This window comes from Gymnogyps californianus, chromosome 12 (assembly GCF_018139145.2).
Source record: "Gymnogyps californianus isolate 813 chromosome 12, ASM1813914v2, whole genome shotgun sequence".
NCBI lineage: Eukaryota > Metazoa > Chordata > Aves > Accipitriformes > Cathartidae > Gymnogyps > Gymnogyps californianus.
The window spans coordinates 12,469,257-12,490,596 of NC_059482.1; the positions used below are offsets into that span (position 1 = coordinate 12,469,257).

The window sequence follows — 21,340 nt, forward strand, 5'->3', positions numbered from 1 at the left end:
TCAAATATTTTGCGGTCTACCCAATGATTTTCAAGTTTGGATTTGGTGGATTTGGATAGAAGTTTTCTGTATTATCTGTTAGCGTTTTACAGTTTTCATTGGAGCCTTGAAATACTCCATGCACATGATCATGCACATTCTTTAATATCAACCTTGCAAAATTGTCCTGAAATTTTACTTTCAGGAGTCGCAAAACCTGCTTGTCTGCCACATGCCCTGAATATTGATTAAGAAACAAAGGATATTTGACAAGTTTATAAAAAATAATTATTACCCTGGGCAAATGAATAAGTAGTATTTTGATTTGCACATAGCCACTTTTGAAAACCTAGTTTAAATGTGAGGCATTTTAAGGCAAAGCATAAAAACCCTCACAGCATGGAACACATCCAGTTAGGAATATACAGCAAGAAATAATTCTGGATTTATGAAAAAAAAACCAAAAAACCCTAGGATTTTAGGGGGAAAAAAATTTCCCCAAATTTAACTTAGAGGCTCACATCCTGTTCCTCACATTTTGGTTCAATTTGTAGGTTCATGTATTATTTTGAGTCTGTGAAAACATTCAAAGAGAACATTGAAAAAAAAAATCAAACCTTAGTAGTTGACTTGAATGACGGGATGCTTTGGACATAGCGTTCTGGTAGAAGACTGGAGTCTAAATGATTGTGTTGTATTGTTGTTCAGTCGGAAGCAGAGAGTTTCAGATAAAGTATCTCTGCAAATTGTTTTTGTCAACTAGGTCATTTTATTAATAATGGTGCTTCCTCATTATTGTAGCTTCTACAGGCAGTAGGCTTCATTGAACAAGCCATCTTTACTCTCCTTTTCCTGTGTGCTTTCTTATGTGGTCGGAAAAAAGATGGCTATCAACCTCTGTTTGGAATTTGGGAGAATTAGAATAAGGTCGTTAAGACATTTACATTAGATTTACTCTCTCATTATTGAATAGGTTGTATTGGTAGGTTACAAATACTTGTTCTTTTGCTATTTAAGGTGTGATAAGCAGTATTTAAGGGTTTGTGTTTGCACAGGGATGAGTTATACTTAGCCTGGGAAAACAGCCTCGGATAAGAAAAAACTTCATGTCTTCATGACACTACAGCTAAGCTTGAAAGCTTATGATTTGTTGTAATTATACAGATTATTCTAATTCTATCTAACTAAATAAATGACAGTAGCATTTTAGTGTACAAAAAGTAGTCCCTCTTGACTGCAACTTATAAGAGTTTTTGGAAAAAAATAAAGCAGTTGCTGTGTTCTGAGATCGGGTTCAGGCCACATGATAGCGGTAGCATCATACAGTAAAGGAGAGTAGAACAGTAGTAAAAACACCCTTCTCTTTCCTGTGTAGTCAACAATGAAGGAAGTTGTTAATTATCAGCTATAGATTTGCTTCTTGGTTTTTTCAAAGCTTACACTACCTGGTAACTTTGATTGTAGAGTATTTTGGGCTTTACATACATTGCCTCATTAGGGAGACAATAAACCAATTTTAATATGTCTCAGTCTGCTATTTTCAGATGAAACTGTCATCATGGGCCTTTTTTGTTACACTTCACAGCCTGGAATATTTTTTGCTTTAGTTTAGCATGTTTTCTTCTCCATATATATTGTAGTCTAGATATTAGCATTTGTAGCATTTCACTTAATGACTGCGTACAATATGTCTTTGCATTATATACCGCTTATTTTATCCAAACTAAGCAGATATTCCACCTGAACTATACAAAAATAAGATGATTAACACCTGAGTGGTATCTGGAAAGGCTGTGGGCTATCCTGTTCTGTAGGCGTAGTGGGCCAGATAATGATGTAAACATGGAGTAATGAGAATTTATCATGCTGGAGTTGAGTTCAGAACCTATTTGGATGAGCATTGATAAAATAGTATAAATTAAAAGTCTAATAGTTTAAAATGTAACTTGGTTTACAAAACCAGAGTAGAATATAGATACTTAGATTCTTGCCTTTTGTACTGGGTCTTTACCTACAGGTAACAGTTACAGAAGAAATAAGAAGATAAGAGCCATGCCCTAGGAATGCCTAAAGCAGATGTCTAAACAGGTGATTCTTTCCCTGGCACCCATTGTTCTCCATTGACTAGTCTGCAGGTCTGATTAACTGAGACTTGGATATCTCATGCTAAAATAAATAAAATCTAAATTAGATGAATTCTGTCCTTCATATCTGAATTATTAAGTCTAGTCTCTAGATCAGAGAAGTTAGAGCTATATCGCAAACCACTGTGGTTACTGCTAATGATTAATGCCATCCATACAGGATTACAAAGTACCTGGTTGTTTGCCACACCTGCTGCGCTGGCAGCTTCAGCTAATTGCGCTGTTAATAGAGGACTGACTGAATTCAAAAGGGCGATATTTACATGGCTAGTAGTGGGGGAGGAGGGAGCAAATTTCTATTGCATTTGCTAAAGGAGGGAGGGGAATTTTAGCATTACATTACATGTCTTTTTAATGACTACTGAAAACTCCCTTTTTGCTGCTACCAACCTGTCACTGCAATCAGTGAAGTTTAAATTCTTTCTGTCTTTTGAATAGCCATAGGTAGTTGCATTACTGCTAAATTTTAGATGCTGTTAACACTTAATATAAAACTCTTCAGAGAACTTGTGTGGGTTTTTTTTTTTCATTGCTTGAGCGCTTTGTGCTTTTTTCATTTGACAACTTGTGAAGAGATGAGTATTGGTGAGGTTAGGAAAAAATTATGTTGTCCAGGCACAAATGCATGTGGCAACAGTGTGGTAACATGAAATTCGGAAGCTGGTAACCTACGAATGGAGTGCACTGTGAGATCAAGTAACCTTACACTAGCCCATTCATACCGATTTGCTGTGGTGTGCTGTCTTGAGCTTTCTTGGCATAACAGGTTTAAAAACCTAGAGGGCAGACAGCAAGGGCCCCAGCTTGACACTTCAATAATTTAAATGCAAGCTTAACTAAAGCTTAAGTTCCTCTGAGGTTGTAATGTACAGTCTGAACATATCCTAGATAATTCAAGATTTTACAGCTCTATTTTGATGCCTAATTATGGATTTAGAGACTAATTTTAGACACGTGGGTCTAAAAATGCATGCTGTAGTAATTCTAGTAAAATTTGCCAAACTTCCTTGAACTACCTCTTGCAAAAACTTATAGGTCATGATTCAGTAAACTACTTAAATATACTTTTGGGAAAACTTGCATACTTAAAGTTGCTAAATAGCGTGGGATTATTTGTGTACTTAATCATCTGCTTGAACACTTTGAACCAGAGCTCTAACTCTTAAATTTTTACATTCTTTTTCTTATGGTGACACTTATGAAGCAGGTATAAATCTTGCAGCTAAAATCACTGCAGCTGATGCTAAATAGAGCTCCTTTTATGCTTTTTACATGTAAGAACTGAATTTTATTATTACAGACCATGGCATATACTGATTTAGATCAGTATCAGTTCATTCTTATTTGACACAGGTTACAATGTTACAGAATTTAGAAGAACTAGAACTGTTGGAAAAAAATAAATGGAAATATCAGAGAGCAAAATCTACCTTATATTTAAAATATATTACAACCTTTATCTAGTTGAAAAGAATACATTATTAGAAGTAATTTGAACTATGGTGGAAGAAATACATCTGTATTATATGTATGTTAAAAGATTATGGTTAGGTGCTAGAGACTTATATGCAAAACTTTATTGGTAAATTTTGAATTTTCAGATGCTTTTGGTCAAAAAGTGTCATTTTCTATTTTGCACCAATGTCAGTAGTCTGAGTGGGTATGGGCAGTCTATATTAGAAAGTACAGCTGAAATAGTCATCGAGAGAGTAAACTTTCTAGAGCAGATACCTATACAGAAGTATACAAGCATACCTTTTTCTAATATAACTTCTAGTTGCCAAAGAGAAATCACTTATACTAGTAAAGACTCCTTTTACACCAGTAAACTGTTCCAGTACCTAGCTGTTGGCTGGTAAGGGGATAATGCAAAAGATTTAACACCCCCCCAACCCCAACATTTTTTAAATCTTTCTGCATAAATAAATAAAAATATTTCATTTAATAAATTCTGTAACTCATGAATAGAAATTTGATTAAATTATTTTGCATAGATCTTGGAACATATATTTCTGAACTATTTTTTGTGGGAATTTTTGGGGGAGAACTAAACCAAACATACCTAAACTTTGCTACGTTTACCATTAGGTACAATTTCGGATAACGGTACCACGTTTATTCTTCTGTATGTACAATATATATCTAGAAAGAAAAAAGAGTGGAATGTAAATCATGATTATTTAAGCAAGAGAATAAACATCAAAATCATTGAACCGAAGAATTGTATTTTCTATAATATTTGCACCTAAAATGGTTTCAGGTTTAAAAGTATACATTAATAGATTGTGTAAATAAGTGTATGCTGACCTGAAATAGGTAACTTCTTTTGTGGAATGAGTTAATCCAGGAACTTAAATATGGATGAAGTGAAATTTCATTAAATGTAGCATCCCTCATTTGATTGTTTGAATCTTTATTATTATTGCTGCTACTACTACAATTATTATTATTATTCTCTCTCTCTCTCTCTCTCTCTCTCTCTCCCCTCTCTCTCCCCAAAAGCAAATAGGATCAACACAGTTGGGTCCTGGGTATATGAACAGATTTCAAGTATGGCAGCAAGGCAAGGACTTCTCCCTTGTATTCTGAATGTGCAAACAGTGCACAATATGCCATGTTAATACTTCTGGATTTTTTTAAGACAGTAAAGGCTTCTTTAGTTTCAAATGCAGCATTTTCAACTATATTCCTGAGGAAAAAGGAGGTGAACTTGTAGCAGTAGCAGACAGATGTTGAAAACTCTTTGTGCATGATATATGATGCAGAAAACCTTGTCGTACTGTCATTGTCACTGACTGTGACACAATTTGCTGCCTAGGTTTTGTTTCTCAGCTTAAAGCTGCTTGAGGCTGCTAACTAGTGTACATAGCATTGCTGAGATGTTAAGAAAGAGCTTAGAGAGAAAAATGTGCAACTTGTGGCAGAAGTTCCATCATGAAGCATTTAAATGTAGCTTGGACTCAATGGAAGGAAAAAATCTGTTAATAATTTTATATTAATGCAATGGGAACAATATTGACAGAATGGAAACAAGATGGCCTGATGTATCTTTTCCAGCTCTAATTCCTGGCAGCATAGATATTAAAAAAATCCCAACCAAACACAACTTGAACTAATGTTCCCATGTTGGTCTCTGCAACTATCAAAACCTTGATAATACCCAGTGGAATTACTGAGAGGCCTTATATTCCGGAAGAGAGAAACTTTGGGTATTGACAATTTAAATCAAAGGTGGATTATGACATTGTGTGCATGTGTAATTTAAATTGTGAGTTATGGAGAGTACAAATGAGGTTAGAAAAGAGCTTTAGATTGCTATAATGGCACATGAATTTTTCCTTAGTTCCCCTTTAGACTAGAATTTGTAATGTTAGGAGTCCTATCCTTGGAAATAACATTCACATGAAGACTGTTGTCCATGTATTCCCTGCTTTGAAGATCGTGCTATTAATTTGATAAAATCCAGGTTATGTGGCAGTATTTCCACTCAACCTGTTTCTTTCTTTTTTTAATGTATGCATTTAATGATTTTATTAAGGTGTGCTTCCAAATGTACCAGTGTTATAAACTTTGTGCTCTTCTAGTCAAATATAAATAATTTGGACCAGAAGCTGCATAGTAGTAACGATTACAGTGTAGACCAACAGGCAAACATAAGTAAAATGGCAAAACAGAAATCCCTTGCACATGCATCAACAGTTGGACTTAAAATAGGAATTTGTCAATCTTTAAAATTTTTTAATAGATTAATATCTTTGGGATGTATCATACAGAAGGCTTCAATAGCAGTTAACGTAATCATATGGTTACATCAGTTCCCCTTTTTACCTTTTAAAAAGGATCTTAAAGAAATCCTTACATTTAGACATGCCATAAACATGAGGTGTAAGATTTTGTTACTATAGATGTAATACTCTTGTGTAATGTCCTTTCTTAAGGTTACCATAGCAGTATAATACTAAACAGAAGTAGAGTCTTATGTAGTTACAAATATAGGCAGTCAGCTGAAGCAAAAAAAGACACATATTGCAAATTATAAGATGGCTTTGGGGTGGATAAAGGCCTCTTAGGAGCCAAGAGGATGTTTTAAAATTTCTTCCAACTTGTCGCCTCAGTAGACTATCAATGGTCATAATCATTGTAGTGATAGAGAAAGTTTGAAAAAGTTGCTGAAAACCAGATTTCTTTAACGAAATTGTAGTACAAAGGACTGGAAATAATAATATCAATTATCCTAATTCCTAAAGAGTCCAGTGAAAAAATGCCTGAGTCACTGAAAGAAACATGTCATGATAAATGTCACTGACTTGTGTCGGTGTGCCTTTTTCCTCCTAGTTTCTTTTCTTTACACAGCTCCTTAAGTCAGACCTTAACCCTATATTACTGCCTATGCACAGGTTGGCTCTCTTCCTTTTTGCTCTGTCCTTATACAGTTTTTTTCTGAATGTTTTGCTGAAACCTTCTTGAGGAAGAAGTTATCCAGTGCCCTAGGAAAGCATGTTTTTCTTAGGTGATTGCCACATTTGAGTCCTGAAGGCTCATTTTACTCCAGGTTAAACTATTAAGTGGAAATAACCAACAACATGTTTCACCTCAAAACAAGATTTTAATCTATACTTGACAGAAAGAAGTTGTCCTGGTTTCGGCTGGGATAGAGTTAATTTTCTTCCTAGTAGCTGGTATAGTGCAGTGTTTTGGATTTAGTAGGAAAATAATGTTGATAACACGCTGATGTTTTCAGTTGTTGCTGAGTAGCGTTTATACTAAGTCAAGGATTTTTCAGCTTCTCATGCCCAGCCAGCAAGAAGGCTGGAGGGGCACAAGAAGCTGGGAGGGGACACAGCCAGGACAGCTGACCCAGACTGGCCAAAGGGATATTCCATACCATATGATGTCATGCCCAGTATATAAACTGGGGGGAGTTGGCCGGGAGGGGCGGATCGCTGCTCAGGAACTAACTGGGCATCAGTCAGTGAGTGGTGAGCAATTGCATTGTGCATCACTTGTTTTGTATATTCTAATTCTTTCAGTATTATTATTGTCATATTATTATTATCATTATTTTCCCTTCCTCTCTGTCCTATTAAACTGTCTCTATCTCAACCCACGAGGCTTTTGTTTCTCTATTCTCTCCCCCATCCCACTGGGTGGGGGGAGTAAGCAAGCGGCTGCATGGTGCTTAGTTGCTGGCTGGGGTTAAACCACGACAGAAATGTGGGAAATAAATTAGGAAAGAGATGCATGTATATTTAAAATAAAAAATATTAATACTGATGATTTCCCAAATAAAATAAGCTTTTCAAAACCTGACTCTCATGTTAAAGTAAGGAAATCCTCTTCTGTGTGTTTTTTTTGGTAGAACTTAGACTGTGTAAAGTACCTGTCCTTCTTCAAGTAATACCGGACCCTAAAAGAAGCATAGGGCTGCAACAGTGAGGACTTTGCGTATTTATGTTACTGACACAGGTGATGCAAAACTGAATAAAGGTAAGCAGTGTCGGTGCCAAGTTGAGCCACACTATTCAGATGAGAAGTTAGGAAGGAGGTGAATGGTTCTGTCAGAGATGAAAGTTTAGATGCTCTAAGGATTGCTAGTTAGAGAAACCTGAAGAATGCAGTCACAGAAGGACAAATTCTGCTGCTATATCTTAGTTCAAATGCATACTAAAAACTTACTCCTGCCTCCACCAATCCAGGAGGATTTATAAGCCTGACGTTTTTAAATAGATTTTGTTCATTGGGTTAAGTAATGTAGGAAGTGATTATATCAGAAAGTTTATTTCTGTTACAAGTGGGAATTCACATGAATTTAAAGTGGCATGTGTGTTCATAGCTTCTAAGGTTCTTCCAGTAGTTATAGTCTGAATGAAGTAAGAACTAATTTTGGTTGTAATATTCACTTTTTTTGTTGTTGTTGAAGTAGAATGTTTCATGTCTTTCACTGCTGGTCTGCGGATTACTTGGAGACCTCTTGATTTTGGGAATAGCAGTTGTATTTAAAAGCTGTTGACTGTAAGTGTTTTTCCCAAGAATGTCAGAGTAATTCTATTGTATATTTCTATCATCTGTTATTTAAGGGCCTGTTCACATAATTATTTTTACTGTGCCACTGCCTGAGGACTCTGCTTGTAGACCAGGATCCTATTGTATTAGGCAGATATCAACATACAAAAAAAATCCTTACTTAACGAGCTTGAAAAAATTCCTTTTATTATTCTAATTGTCGGACTGGAAAGGTCTGACCAACTGAATTTGGACTCTGGTATCTCTTTCTCTTCTTTTTGTTGTACCTGCTCTTTTATTTTCAGTTTTTTGGTGGTCTTTCCTTCATTACTTCTGAAGCACATGTGAGATGGCCAGTAGCTTCTCTGAACTGTGTTTCCCCTCTGCCCTCGCCCTGGATTTGTGCTCCAGGCTTCCTAAAGATGTGTGAATCATGGCTAACCAGAGCAAGGGGGGGGGGGGGGGCGGGCAGGGAGAGGAGAAGAGGGAAATGGAGAATATCATGGAAGTTTTGGAGGTACTCATTTTACATTTCAATACTATGAAACACAGTGTCTAAAAGCATATACCTAGAAAATATTACTGTTTAATTAGAATCAACATTTTGAATGTGAATAGTCAAAAGTAGAGTAATTTTAAATATTTCAAGCTGGGAGTCACAGCTTTCACCTAACCTGTATGGCTATCAGAGGCCAGGATCTGCTGGACTTCTTAGGATTTCTGCTCATTTTTCATGAAAGGCAAAGAGTTAAAATGAAGATCTTGACAAAATGGTTCCTTTTACGAGAGAAATGTGAGAGTTTATTCTTTTTTTTTTCCTCTCAGAGCACTTCCAGTATTTATACCTAGTCTCCATTTAAAAAAAAATAATCTTTATTCATGTGAAGAATTTCTGTGAGAAAAATCACCAGTATCTGTGTTATCTGGCAGGTCTCTACTCTGCAATTCTCAAGCAAGTCCTGTTTTGAATTGGCAGTATCAGAATAGATGACATTATCTTTATATGGTTTTGAAAAAAGAAAACAAAAAATGTCATCAATGTGAAGGTGAACTTCAGTTGCAATGCCTGTAGGAGGAGTTTTCATGCCATTTTATCTTTGTTCAGCAACTTAGATCGTGCAAAAACTGTCTGAAGACAGATTTGTCTGGCATGAGAGTGTAATAAATGGATATCTCATAATTCTATTTCTTGTTTGGTTGGGTTTTTTTTCCCAACCAACCAGTGTGGCTTTCTTCTGTACTGAAATACGATTTCCGCCCCCGCTGAGATTCATGAATTTTACTGTTTTATTCAGGAAGAGCCTTGGTAGCTGTAGGAATAAACCTCACCTTTGTGATTTTTATAAATCATAAAGTGCTTTTTTTGCATTTGGTCCCATGACATTCTAGGTCTACCCACCAGAGGAACTAACTGCTGTTAGTAGGTGGCATGTAAAATTTATTCTTCATTAAATATAACATTCCTTAAAATACATTTTGTGGAGTTTGTACATATAACGTCTTCCTGCAAAGAGTGGTCTTTATTTCACAGTTGCGTGAATAGCTTAAAAAATTTACTTATTTTATATATTTAACTTCCTTTGGTAACAATCTTTGAATGATGTGGTCCTGTTAGCTTATTTCCTAGTTCAGGAAACACTGAGATGCCTTTACAGCAGGCTTTGGTCTATCTGTTACTTTCAGTGTACATTTTTAAAGTGAATAACATGGACTATTGAGCAACTCCCAGTTAAATGTCAACAGGACAGATTGAAGATGAAGGGGCACGTAACGCTGCTAGAAAGTCAGCTTGGTATTCTGTGAAGTCAATTTACGTACTTCCTGAAAGAGTTCTTGTTCCATCGTAGTCTCTCGCTCTCCACCACCTATTCTACTCTTCATCCTTAATTTTGTGAAGGTTTGCATAGCTATGTCTGTTCTGCAGCATCCTTGTTGATTCATTGGTTAGTACGTTACAGAGACGAACTGAAAGGGAAGGGTAGGGCTGCAGGCACAAGAGAACCTTATTCTGATTCTAATGTCCTTGTATAACTTTGCTTGTGACACCATTGTTACCTTTCCAGTGAAAAGGTCTCGTCTCCCCAAAAGTTTGCAAGTGCTTTTTGATTAGGAACATGAAATATTGCCATAAATCACCTTGAGATTAAAAAAGGGACCTACTTTAATTTAGTTCTGATGATAAATATGTCTTGGGAAAATTGATGAAGTCACTCCTTCAACTGGATTTTGTCTTTGATTGGATGGACTAGGCAGAGTGATATAGAAAAAAATATACTTTATAGCCTAAATGTTTATATGTATCAGATCTTCTTTTATATCTGTGTAGTTGTGTTTGTCTTTCATCTTTTATTCATGTCTTTTATACATGTGGATATAAATGTTTGTTGATTGCCATATCAAAAGACAGAAGTAACATCATAACAGTCTGGATGATATACACAGTAAGACTTTATGATACTCAAAAATTTGCAAGAATTATGCTCTTGATATTTCACTGCTTGAGCCTAGATATGGTATGTGAGATCACTAGCGACTTATAAAGCACAAAAGGGTTTGGTTTAGGAAGATGTTAGTTGAAGCCTTTCATGCTTTCCACTCTTGACAGTGATTATAATGAAGATAATGAAGTGGCTGACAACAGAGTTTTGAAGAATGAAATATGATAAGAAAGGAATTGCACAATGGATACAAAAATGGTAGCTCAACTCAGTAGTATGTGGATAACCAAAAGAATAATTTAGAGACAGATGATTTCTCAGAATTCCAAAGTCCTGAGATATCTTTCTTAATAGTTCTGTGACAGAACTCTGTTCTATATATTTGAACTAAAAGCAAAACTATAGGTTTAAATCTCAGTAGGTCAGCTCTTTTTATCCTTTCAGAATAGAGAGAAACTATTGCAATGCAGCTTCCTGGGTAAGGCACTGCAGAATTAAGAGCTACAATCATTGAACTTCCTGACTTCTGTGATCTGGAAGTTGTCAAGGTTAACGACTGAGTTTGTTTACATTGTTTATGGAGGAGGAAGTGTAATTTATCTACTGGGACTAGGAGCTGGCTAAGACAAGGTGTGCAACAGACGCATCTCAAGGTAGGTTGTAGTTTTTTTGGACTCTGAGAATTGCTTTAATATACTTAATTGAACAAATATTTGAATAGGCTAGCCCTTGACATCATAAGGACATGCTAGAACCATCAGAGTTATTTCTTGAATGCATGCAAACTAAAAATGTGGGTAGAGAAAATGGTAAACCATGTATTTACTTTTAAGAGTGAATGAAGAAGAATTTTTCCTCTATTCAAGATAGTGGTATATGTTTCAAACAAAAAATGTTTGGTTCCTTTTGCTCCACTTAGTTGTCCTGCAAAAAACCCAAAACCACAGGCCGGCCATGTGTACAGGATGATGATTGCAGCTCGAATGAATTAGGATTGTGCAAATTCATTGACAGTTCTAAGATTGCAGACATGTCAGGGCATATTTTGAAGATCTTGACATTGAATAGGTAAGGTGGAGGCTGAAGCTGGACTGGAAAACCTCTAATATTTCTGACAACACTCACAGGAAAAAGAACCCAGGCTGACTTTCAGATTCCGGATTGTTGGCAATATAAGTAGGGAACAAAACATGTTCTTTTATGTTCATACTAAGAGTATGTGTTATAGAACAGGAAATCATAAATCCAGACCTCTGTAGGCTGTTTTTTACAATATGCTTTTTTGGAGAAGAGCAGCAATTTTGATATCTCCCCCCGTCCCCACCTGGTATTATGCTGGTTTCTGTGCTTTGAGCATTAGGGGACTAGAATTTAGTTATTTCTGCTTCAAGTAGAAGGATTTTGTTCAGATTGATACTCTTCAGAGGCTTTAATTCTGGCTTAGAATTTGAGAGGAACGTAAGTTGTGTTTGGCATATGTGAAAAGTAAGCAGCTTGTATTTAGGCATTTAATTTTTGTATCCAAAATTCTTGGTTTCTAATTCTAAGGTAGAACCAAAAATCAAGGTAAAGACACGCTTTCTCTTCCCCTCCTTCCCCTCCATAGGTACATGTATGTATTATTTTGCTCCTGACATAGTTAATTAACAAAATAATTCTGACTAAAGGAATTGTGGAATACTGCGGGTTTTTCTTCCCCAGTAATTTACGTTGCTTCATGTGTTACGTTGGGTGGTCAACCTTTTTATCTCGTGAGCTGCCTATTAAAAATCTCTATTTTGCAAAGATCTGCAGACAGATTTTCCATAACTTGTAAGAGAAAGCTCTCAGTGGTACAGGCAAGAGAGGGTGACAACTTGCTACAGGATAGTAGTGTTGTGAGATAACACTGGGCTGGTGCACAGCTAGAAAATACAGTACTGTTTCAGAACTGCACAGTAATAATGCTGGCCCCAGCAATCACTACTTGCTTGATTCTTCCCCAAATCAGGGATTTAGATTAAAATCCTGCTGCCAGTCATGTGTTGTAGCCCCAGCTAAAGCCACACAAATCGAGAACAATTGGGCAAGGAGTACCTGCTTGTTCTGTGATTGAGAGCTTTGTGTTTCCTTTAACCTGGTGTTTTACTAACAATCATTCCTTTTGTTGCCCATAAAATGAACGACTTCTGCTGACTCCAGAAGACAGGTACTTCATTACCTTGCACACAAATAAGGGAAATGAGAGTGACACTTGGAAGAGAATAACATGAGTGTATTTGCAAATGGAATCCTGGTCATAAGCAGGAGTATTGTATACAATCTTAGCAAATTGTAAGCAGGAGTGAAAAGTCTGGGTTCTGGAGGCTGCTGGTGAATTTATCATGACACCACCTGTTTCTTCCCAAGACTTTTTGAGTCAGCTATAGATACGTTGGCAATTCTCTTGCATCCAGCTTTTATCTCAAAGGCCAGCACTGTCTTGCCTACCAGCCTGATCCTGTTAGAGCACATTTCTGTATGGCTTTGTTATTTAAAGTGATGTGTATCTTCTTTACTGAAAGCCATAAAATCAACAGGGTCCCCTGCATGTCATTCCCTCCTCTTCTATTGCCAGTAGTATCAGCTAGAAAACTTTTTTTAATATAATTTTGAAACCAATAATTAAGATGTACAAAGCTGGCTCCTCGCTTATTGAGAAAGTAACACGGATTCTCCGCTCCCCACCTCCCCGCCTTGGCAATTTACATCTCCAAGTAATAGGTTACCTTGGTACTTGAAATTTGTTCATACATGCAAAAAGCTACAACTGTAAGTTCCTGTTTAGTTTCTGGCAGAACAAATTGTGTATAATATTTGTTAACTGCTTTATTCTTTCCTTTGGAAACTGTGCTACCTAGGGAAATATCCCATCTTTTAAAACTGACTTTAAGTAACAAAATTGACCTTAAATGTGGAAATATAGGTACATTCTTGCAAGAACTAAGAGCTCAGAGAAAATACAGTTGTATATTTTGCTATATCTTAAGAAATATTTCTGGTTAGAATTTAGATCAGTAATATTTTCAGTCAATTTTTATTTAAAAAAATTGATAATGCATTTTAAAATGAATTTTCAAAGACTTTTTCAAAATTTGTGGTGTATATAAAAAACACAACAGAAGTACACAAGGATTATTTTCTTTCCCTAGTGGTAACAGGTCTCACTGAGTTTATGGAGAGGAAAATTGGCCTGTTTGGTCAAATATACTTCTTTATTATCCATTAGATATGAAAGGGAGTTCTGTAATGTTCTCTGAAAGCTTGCAAAATTAGGCTTTGTCAGAAGGGAAGGTGAATTTCAAAAGCAATAATCTGCTTTCAGTGGCAACCTGGATTAGTTAGGCTGTGAACTGACTTTGAATTCCTGGTGGCATAAAAGCAGATGAACCCAGCTTCCAGCTGTTATTCTGTAGCAATTTTAAGGTACAGACTATTCTGAGGAAATGACTCACTGCCGGCAACGCATAGGAATATGGCTTCTATCACATGTCAGATCCTGACTGTGTTAAACCTGTGAAACTTTGATATCTAGGTCAAATACTGTACAGCTGTAAAAGAGCAGGTATGTCATGTGATCAGCAAAATTAAGTATGTAACTGGTTGCACAATTTCGTGGCACACCACCCATATAATAGCTCAATAATCATGACTGGAAGTAACAAACAAGTACATGAGAGGAACAAGGTTTGCATCAGAAAGCGTTTTGGTGATTAAAGAGCAAATACTAGGAATTAATTATAATTTAGAAAAGTTCCAGTCCTATTCTCATTAAAACCGATGGAAGCTGACAGGCAGCAAGATTAAGCTCGTAGTGCCTTTGAAGGATCTTAGTTTTAGTGCTGTCATTCAAATTCTTTGCTTCGTCTCAAAACATGTACAGCATAAGCACCACAAAGAGCAGACAAATGTCAGATCACCAGAATGGCTCAGTGATGACACAGTAGGGTCACGTTATGATAGAGGAATGAATTTGTTCTCTCTGTCTTTTCTAAGCTGATCAACTGGGCTTCTGGTTGTGACGGTGTATGTGGTTTAGACACCTGTTCACTAGGAGCAGGGCCAAATCCGCCAATTAATTTCGTACCTACTTGTGCATTTTCACTGCTGAGTTCCGAAGGTACAATCATAAGCTTGATGATGGCTGCGCTCAGTTCAGCAGTGGATGTTGTAATAAATGGTACAAACTTACGGTGGTTGTGGTATAGTTAAATTTTCAATGTGGCAAAGCAATTCAGAGAGTCTGCCTAAATTCTCTGTATGCTTTTTACTAGCTCTGGAGCAAAATTTTTCAGTGGCCAGGACTGACCCATCAGAATGTACATTCAAAGTAGCCAATAAGCAGTCCCTTTATTATTTATAGCGCAATCATTCATAAATGTATTTAAGAAAAGGGATGATCTATTTTCTACATGTTCCTTAAAGGGATTCCATTTTAGCTTCAATTGTAATTTTTACCTTTTTCAGTAGAATTTATTGACACAATGCCTAGCATAAGCCCTAGATTTTGCATCATCCTTTTGTCTGCAAGCATATTCACCAGCCGCTTAATTTGTCATAGCCCTGGAGGTATCAAAACTAATGAGCTTTGTTTGAATAGACTTTTTCCAGTTCATCTAGCACACTTTGGGGTAATCATTCAGTTTCTGTTTGCTTCTGATGTGAAGCATTGTGGGAAATATAAGAAAATAATGTTTAAAAAAAAAAAAGCAGTGTAAATTGTTAACAGCCACGTTCTCTGAAAAGCCCTAAAGATGTTATATTTTTAATTTCACTATTATCGAAGTATTGTGAGTACCTTTAAGTACAATCATTACAAGATAATATCAAAGGAGAATCTGATAAAATGCTATTTTTCAATTAGCTCTGAGTTTAATACTTTGCTTTTTTAAGTATTTCACAGCTAACAAATCTTTAAACAATCTAACCTTTCAGGATTTGGAAGTGGACAAGATAATAACTATGAATATATAATATTGCAGCAGTGGTAAGGGTTTAAAAATCTATTACTGGGATTACATACAGGAATACCTTTTATTGGTCAGACAATTGCATTTTCATTTTTATAAAGTATTTCCCTATACTCAGTATTATACCGCAGAGATACACAAAAATGGAACGCAGAGGTGTGCACTGCATAAGTAATTTCTGAAAGTGTCAGATACTCTGTACGACATATGCTTTTAATCTCAAATTCCTAGGAAGATTTGTCCTTCTTGCCAATTAGGACAACATTTGTGGTTTATGTTATTTTTGCCTTGTATGCTCTAGAATAATGTATCTTTAACTTATAGGAAGTTTCCACTTACAGAATAAGGAGTTTCAAAATCTTTTTTCAGTTAGTGCAATGAGGACAGATTCCCTAGAACTTTTGGTTAGTTTCGTCTTAAAAAAAAAAAAAAAAAGTTCCTGGTAGGCCAGGCTCTAAATTTGATTGCTAAGCAGCTTAGTGAGTCATTATTTTTGAACAGGATATAATAAGCAACTGAAACTTACTGTGTGATAACTTTGCATCAGTAAAGCGTAACACTTCTAAATAGCCCATTACAGTCTAAAAAAGGTTGTTTCATATGAACAGTCCCAGGACCTCTTGGTATATTTTCACATTTCTCATTGTAAGTTGATGTGATGAAAAGCTTTTCCTGTAAAGCAGAGTGAGGAAGAGGGAGAAAGGAGGCGGAGGAAGAGATGGAAGGGCAAGAGAGGAGGGAAAGGGCAGGAGTTATTTGCTTTTTAAATCAATTACAATCTCCTTTGGAACTTTTTGTAATGCATTGTCATATTAAGATGACTTGGAAAAAAACTAGCAGGAGAAAGCATAAAGTTAGCAGTTAGCTGAAACTCAGCCTACCTAAAATTGAAGTAAGTAGAAACTGTGCCAAAGGTTGTATCTTTCCTTATTAACTGATTATTATTTTATATTGATACAGCACACTGCTGTGCCCTACAGGGATACTCATGCTACCATTGAATAAGACATCCTAAGTATCAGAAGCAATGTTAGGTTCATCACCAACTCGTGTTCCTGAGGTTTATTTTACATCTCAGTTGGCCTAATTGGTATAAGTGGAGTTTTATACTAAGACAGCTACAATATTTCTGTGCCTATATTAGATCTTCTGGCTTTGTAGCTCTTCCTAGCTGCACTGTGCTGTGTAGACGTGCACTTAGTGACACAAATCAGTTTGCAATCCAGGGCTTCTGTGGGTTCCATGTGTGATATTGAGTACTTAGATGGCATTGACAAGCAGTGTTTGTCTTCTCGGAGATAGAGCTATAACTTCTGCTTGTTGCCTTCACTGGCTTATTCAGGCTTTCATCACTTTTGTATTGGATTGCTGCTGTGAAATCTCCCCTCTTGGAGGTCACTGGAAAGGCAGTTCAGAATACAGAATATCTTACGTGGATGGCTAAGCCAGCTTCAGTAAGTACAGTAGTTCACATAGTTAAGAAAAGAATGGTTTTGATTTATACTTTATATTATGACTTGGTTCTTAAGTATTGTAGAGTTAAGATTTGCTAAAGAGTGGTCTCTTGATTTCTATATCTGTGGACACGGAAGGGATCATTTTCAAACAAGAAACATGCCCAGAATAACTTATAATATAATTGAGACATCTTATATGAGAGTGCGGCACCTCTGGCTTCTTATCCTATGGGAAGGCACCACCACTTTTCCTCCCTTACTATTGCTTAAATGTTTAGGACCAAGATGTGATTTTTCAATCACTGTCTATTTGGTGCAGCTTAATTGAACCTTGTGTGCTAAACAGCGACCTACTCTCAAATCTCAGTCATAGAAACAAGTGCTTAGAGGGACTGCATTCAGAGAGGATGTCCAGGAAAAAAATTTGTCTAAAAATTCTTCCTGAAATGTTTTCTCTGAGGAAAGCCAGATGCTAAATCAAACTCAAAAGAAATCTAAGAAAGAATTGTTTTTGTGAGGCAAATTCTGTACTATCTATTTTCAAGGTTATGTTTTTTAATGTTCTGTCTTTCCTCCCACAAATTCTGCTCTTCATTCTTTTCTTTTTTTTTTTGTTTACTTTTTCTTTTGTTTGCTTGTTTACATTTTTATATATATATATATTTTTTTTTAGTGTCTCTCTACTGTGGTATATTCTCAAGGATAAATTCATTCAGGTAACCTCAGCATCATATCCATGTGGATTTTCCTATTCCGAAATGTCATTTCTTGGGATTAAACTGGTGATTTACAGGTTGGATTATTATAAAGTAGAACTCAAAGTACAGGGTTATGAAACATGTGTCTTGAAAAAACATCTATGTTATAGTTATAAATAATAAAATAGTAGTTTCATGAGAGAGGATGCTAAAATATTAAATGATGCTGCCTATTCTTTATCATGACATGTATTTAATGCACTTTGCTTTTTATTGTCTCTACCACTTTAAAAAAAAAGCTTACTTCAAACATTTAATTACAGTACATTACAAGATGAGTTTCTTGTTGTAATTGGAGTAGATCTGGACTCTTTCTTTAACTTCCAGTGTTATGTATACCCTCGCATACTGGTTAAGGTTTATGCAAAGTTTTTGGGACCCATTAAGGTATTGTTGAAGGTTGCAGACAGATTTCTGTTACTTCCCTAGAAGTTTGGCATAGAAAAAATGTTAAACGTGCCATGTTTTATAGTTTGCTTGATTTGTAGAATATGTTATTGGGGTTCAGTGCTAGGCAGTTACTTTAATATATTGTAAGAAACAGCACATTTCTTTCTAAACCATGTAACTGAAGTAACAGCAACCTTCATCCCAAACAGATGGACATGTCTCCACTGAGAACTCGGGGATTTGAGAGGGACACTGTGGGTGTAATGCTGTCACTGTTGCTTTGTGAAGTGTGGAGGATTATGGGAGAGTGGCTGACATCCAAGGAAATAATGGAACTATAGGGACAAAAAAGCCAAAGGATGGGATAGAATTTGACTCTGAGAGATGCTTAAAAAGCATTTCTGAGCTATGCAACAATTAGAAAGGAGCTTGGAACCAAGAATAAAGACTTCTGTGTTCCTTGTAAATAAACATAATTGCAGTGGAGTAACTGTGTTATCAGATTGTGCTTCTAAGAGAAACAAGCTGGCCTGAACTTTAGCTAATCACTCAAGGGGGGAAAAAAAAAAAATCACATTTAGAGAAGCAGTATATACTTTCTGTATTCAGGGGCTGCCATGCAATATTGGGTTACACAAAGCATTTATTCCTCAGGATAGCATGATTCCTGAGTTGAGTATACACATATCATCTCAGGCCTTCAAGACGTCACCATTTTTGTCAGACACTTGCTCTACTCTTCCTCCTCCTTTGCTGGATATTACTTGTGGCATTTAGCCTTTTTGGGTTTATTATGGTAATAGTTTGATTTTTACGGCAGTGGGTGTAGATACTGTTCTTGATACACTTGTGGAAACCTAAATAGAGGTATATCTGAGGGTTTTTTTTGCAGTCTGAAGTAGATCACACTCCTAAGTACTACTGTACTGATGAGTTTGAATAAGCTGTTGAGTGCAACACACAAATTTGGTCAGACTGACTATCTGTCAACTTATGTTAGAAATTTGGAATATCTAGTTTGGCATATCTAGGACAAAGTTGCTAAAAAACGCTGGTAAAAGCACCAAACACTTTATGATTAGACACTTGGTTTTCAGCAGTAACAAAAATGGACCAGAAAAAGTCCCTGAAAGGAACAAATTAAAGGCTGCAGTTAACCTTATGAGACTTTGCCTTTGTTTGAATTACTACCTGGATTAACAATCATTGCAATGATAGAAGGCGTTAGTGCAGACAAGCTTAAATATTTTTGATGATGTGTTGTTTAAACAACATTTCTATTTTTTGCTGTAAAATAAGTTTTTATATCAGCACCCTAGAATGTTTATATTTTCTAATACTGGAAGGTTCTGCCGCAATCAAACTTTAATTTTGCTGTAATGTATTTGTTCAGTGAATAAATTTATCCAGCTGTAAGTAGACACTTACTTTTAAAATATGTAAGGTCTTACAGACTTTTAATTAAGGTTTTCTAATTAGTACATCAAAATAATTCCCATTTTTAAAATTAAAAAGAAAATTTAATTATGCAGGTGATTTGTTTTCCATATGAATAATGCCAGTGAAATCAGTGGGGCTACTGTGAGAGGCGATCCAAATATAGGCTGCTTATACCTGTTTCCTGCTTTGTAGCTTTGCATGCTTTAATGTGTCAGGAGGGGGGCAAAGCATGGAACTGACGTGGAGGTGGAGCCCTGTGGGCTGAAGGCATGTATTTTTGCAAGTTTGGACCTACAATGGCATAATACTTGCTAGACCAATTTTTGCTGAACATAAAGATGTAATGCGACATCAGTCGATCCTTTAGAGCAGTGTGCTTGGGAGATTGTTGGTACACACCATTTGTGGAATGTATTCAGTGGAGAGAAGCAGCCAAATAATGGCTGAAGGGAAATATTTATTTGTTTATTTTAAAATGAACCCACTGTGAGATATGAATGCTAGTTCGACATTGCAGTTGAATTAAATCCTATAAAACTGACACAGATTATAGCAGCATTGTTCAGCTGACAAAAATGTATGGAGTACAGTGGACACTGACTCACGTTGGCAGGAATCAGCTTTAGGGAATTCTGCTTCACCAAACAGATCTCTTTACTTCTAATATTTGACAGTGTAGCCATTCAAAGGAATCAAAGATGAGAAATATGAAAAGGGAGGGATACTTTAGAATAACTACCTTCAGCTGGAAATGAAATCGGATATTAATTCTTAAAGAAACATAAAATTCAAAACCTCTGAAAGAAGGAAAAATACAAATGTATTTTTTATGAAGACTTTTGTTAAAACCTTGGAGGTCTTCCTTTATTCTAACATCCAAAGGTGAATATGAAATTTGTTGCTAGAAAATTACGTATCATTGTGGAACTCGTATAAGATGCACTCAACAGTTAAATGGAATTTTTATCTGTAATCTTACAGAAGATTTATATAAATTACCTTATAAAAACATGGTAATAGAGGGAAAGAGTACCAAAAAAGTAATAGCAGAATTGTCAGAAGACATGAGGAAGCTTGAATAGTATGTAAGATGCATTCTGAGTTTTGATTATTGTACACATGGTTTAAAAAATTCAAACATGCATGGCTGCATGTATTGTGTAATTTCTGATGCTAGAGGAAATACAGACCAGTGGATTACTTCCTCCTTGAGTATTTGATGCAAACACATAGTATAAGCAGTTTGGAGTTACAGAAAGTCTGTCAGGCTTTGTTTTTCTCCTATAACATGTTAAGATGTATTTGTTCTCATATCTCACATATAGAATATCTCCTGTATTCAGGAAAGGTTAGCTTAGTAACAGTAATTCATGAGAATGAGTGTGAAGGTTTCTGATGAAAGTGTGACATAGTTGGATTAGAACAGGTTATGGACAGTTATTTTCTATTCTGCTAGCTACGAGAAATGACTGTACATTCTGTGCTACACTGACTTTTGATTCCATGTCAGTTTGACACTGAGTTTTGCCATTTTTCTCCCAAATTTGCTGTTTAAGCAGTGGCTTCCAGCATTTTGTTTGGTTTTCTAGGAAGAAACTACGTTGCTCTCCCTATGGAGTTTTGCAGAGGACATTAGCAAAAGCAACGAAAAAGTTCCTCTGGATCTTGCAGTAGAACTATTGATTGTCCTTATATTGCTTGTAGGTGTTTCATTAAAACAATTACAGATGGGTTTCTCTGACT

At 36.0% G+C, this 21,340-nt stretch overlaps 1 long non-coding RNA gene across 4 annotated transcripts in view; it reads left to right on the plus strand.

Annotated features, from left to right (window-relative positions):
* LOC127021128 (uncharacterized) overlaps nt 1–21,340 on the plus strand; it is a 188,686-nt gene that overhangs the window by 22,691 nt on the left and 144,655 nt on the right. For 2 of the 4 annotated variants that reach the window (XR_007767165.1, XR_007767168.1), the window contains exon 2: nt 1,997–2,067. The exons of 1 other annotated variant lie outside the window; for it this stretch is intronic. This is a non-coding gene — a long non-coding RNA (uncharacterized LOC127021128). Of the gene's footprint in view, nt 1–1,996; nt 2,068–7,490; nt 7,611–21,340 lie in introns of those variants that run through there. One more of the 4 variants, XR_007767167.1, reaches the window with a different exon arrangement.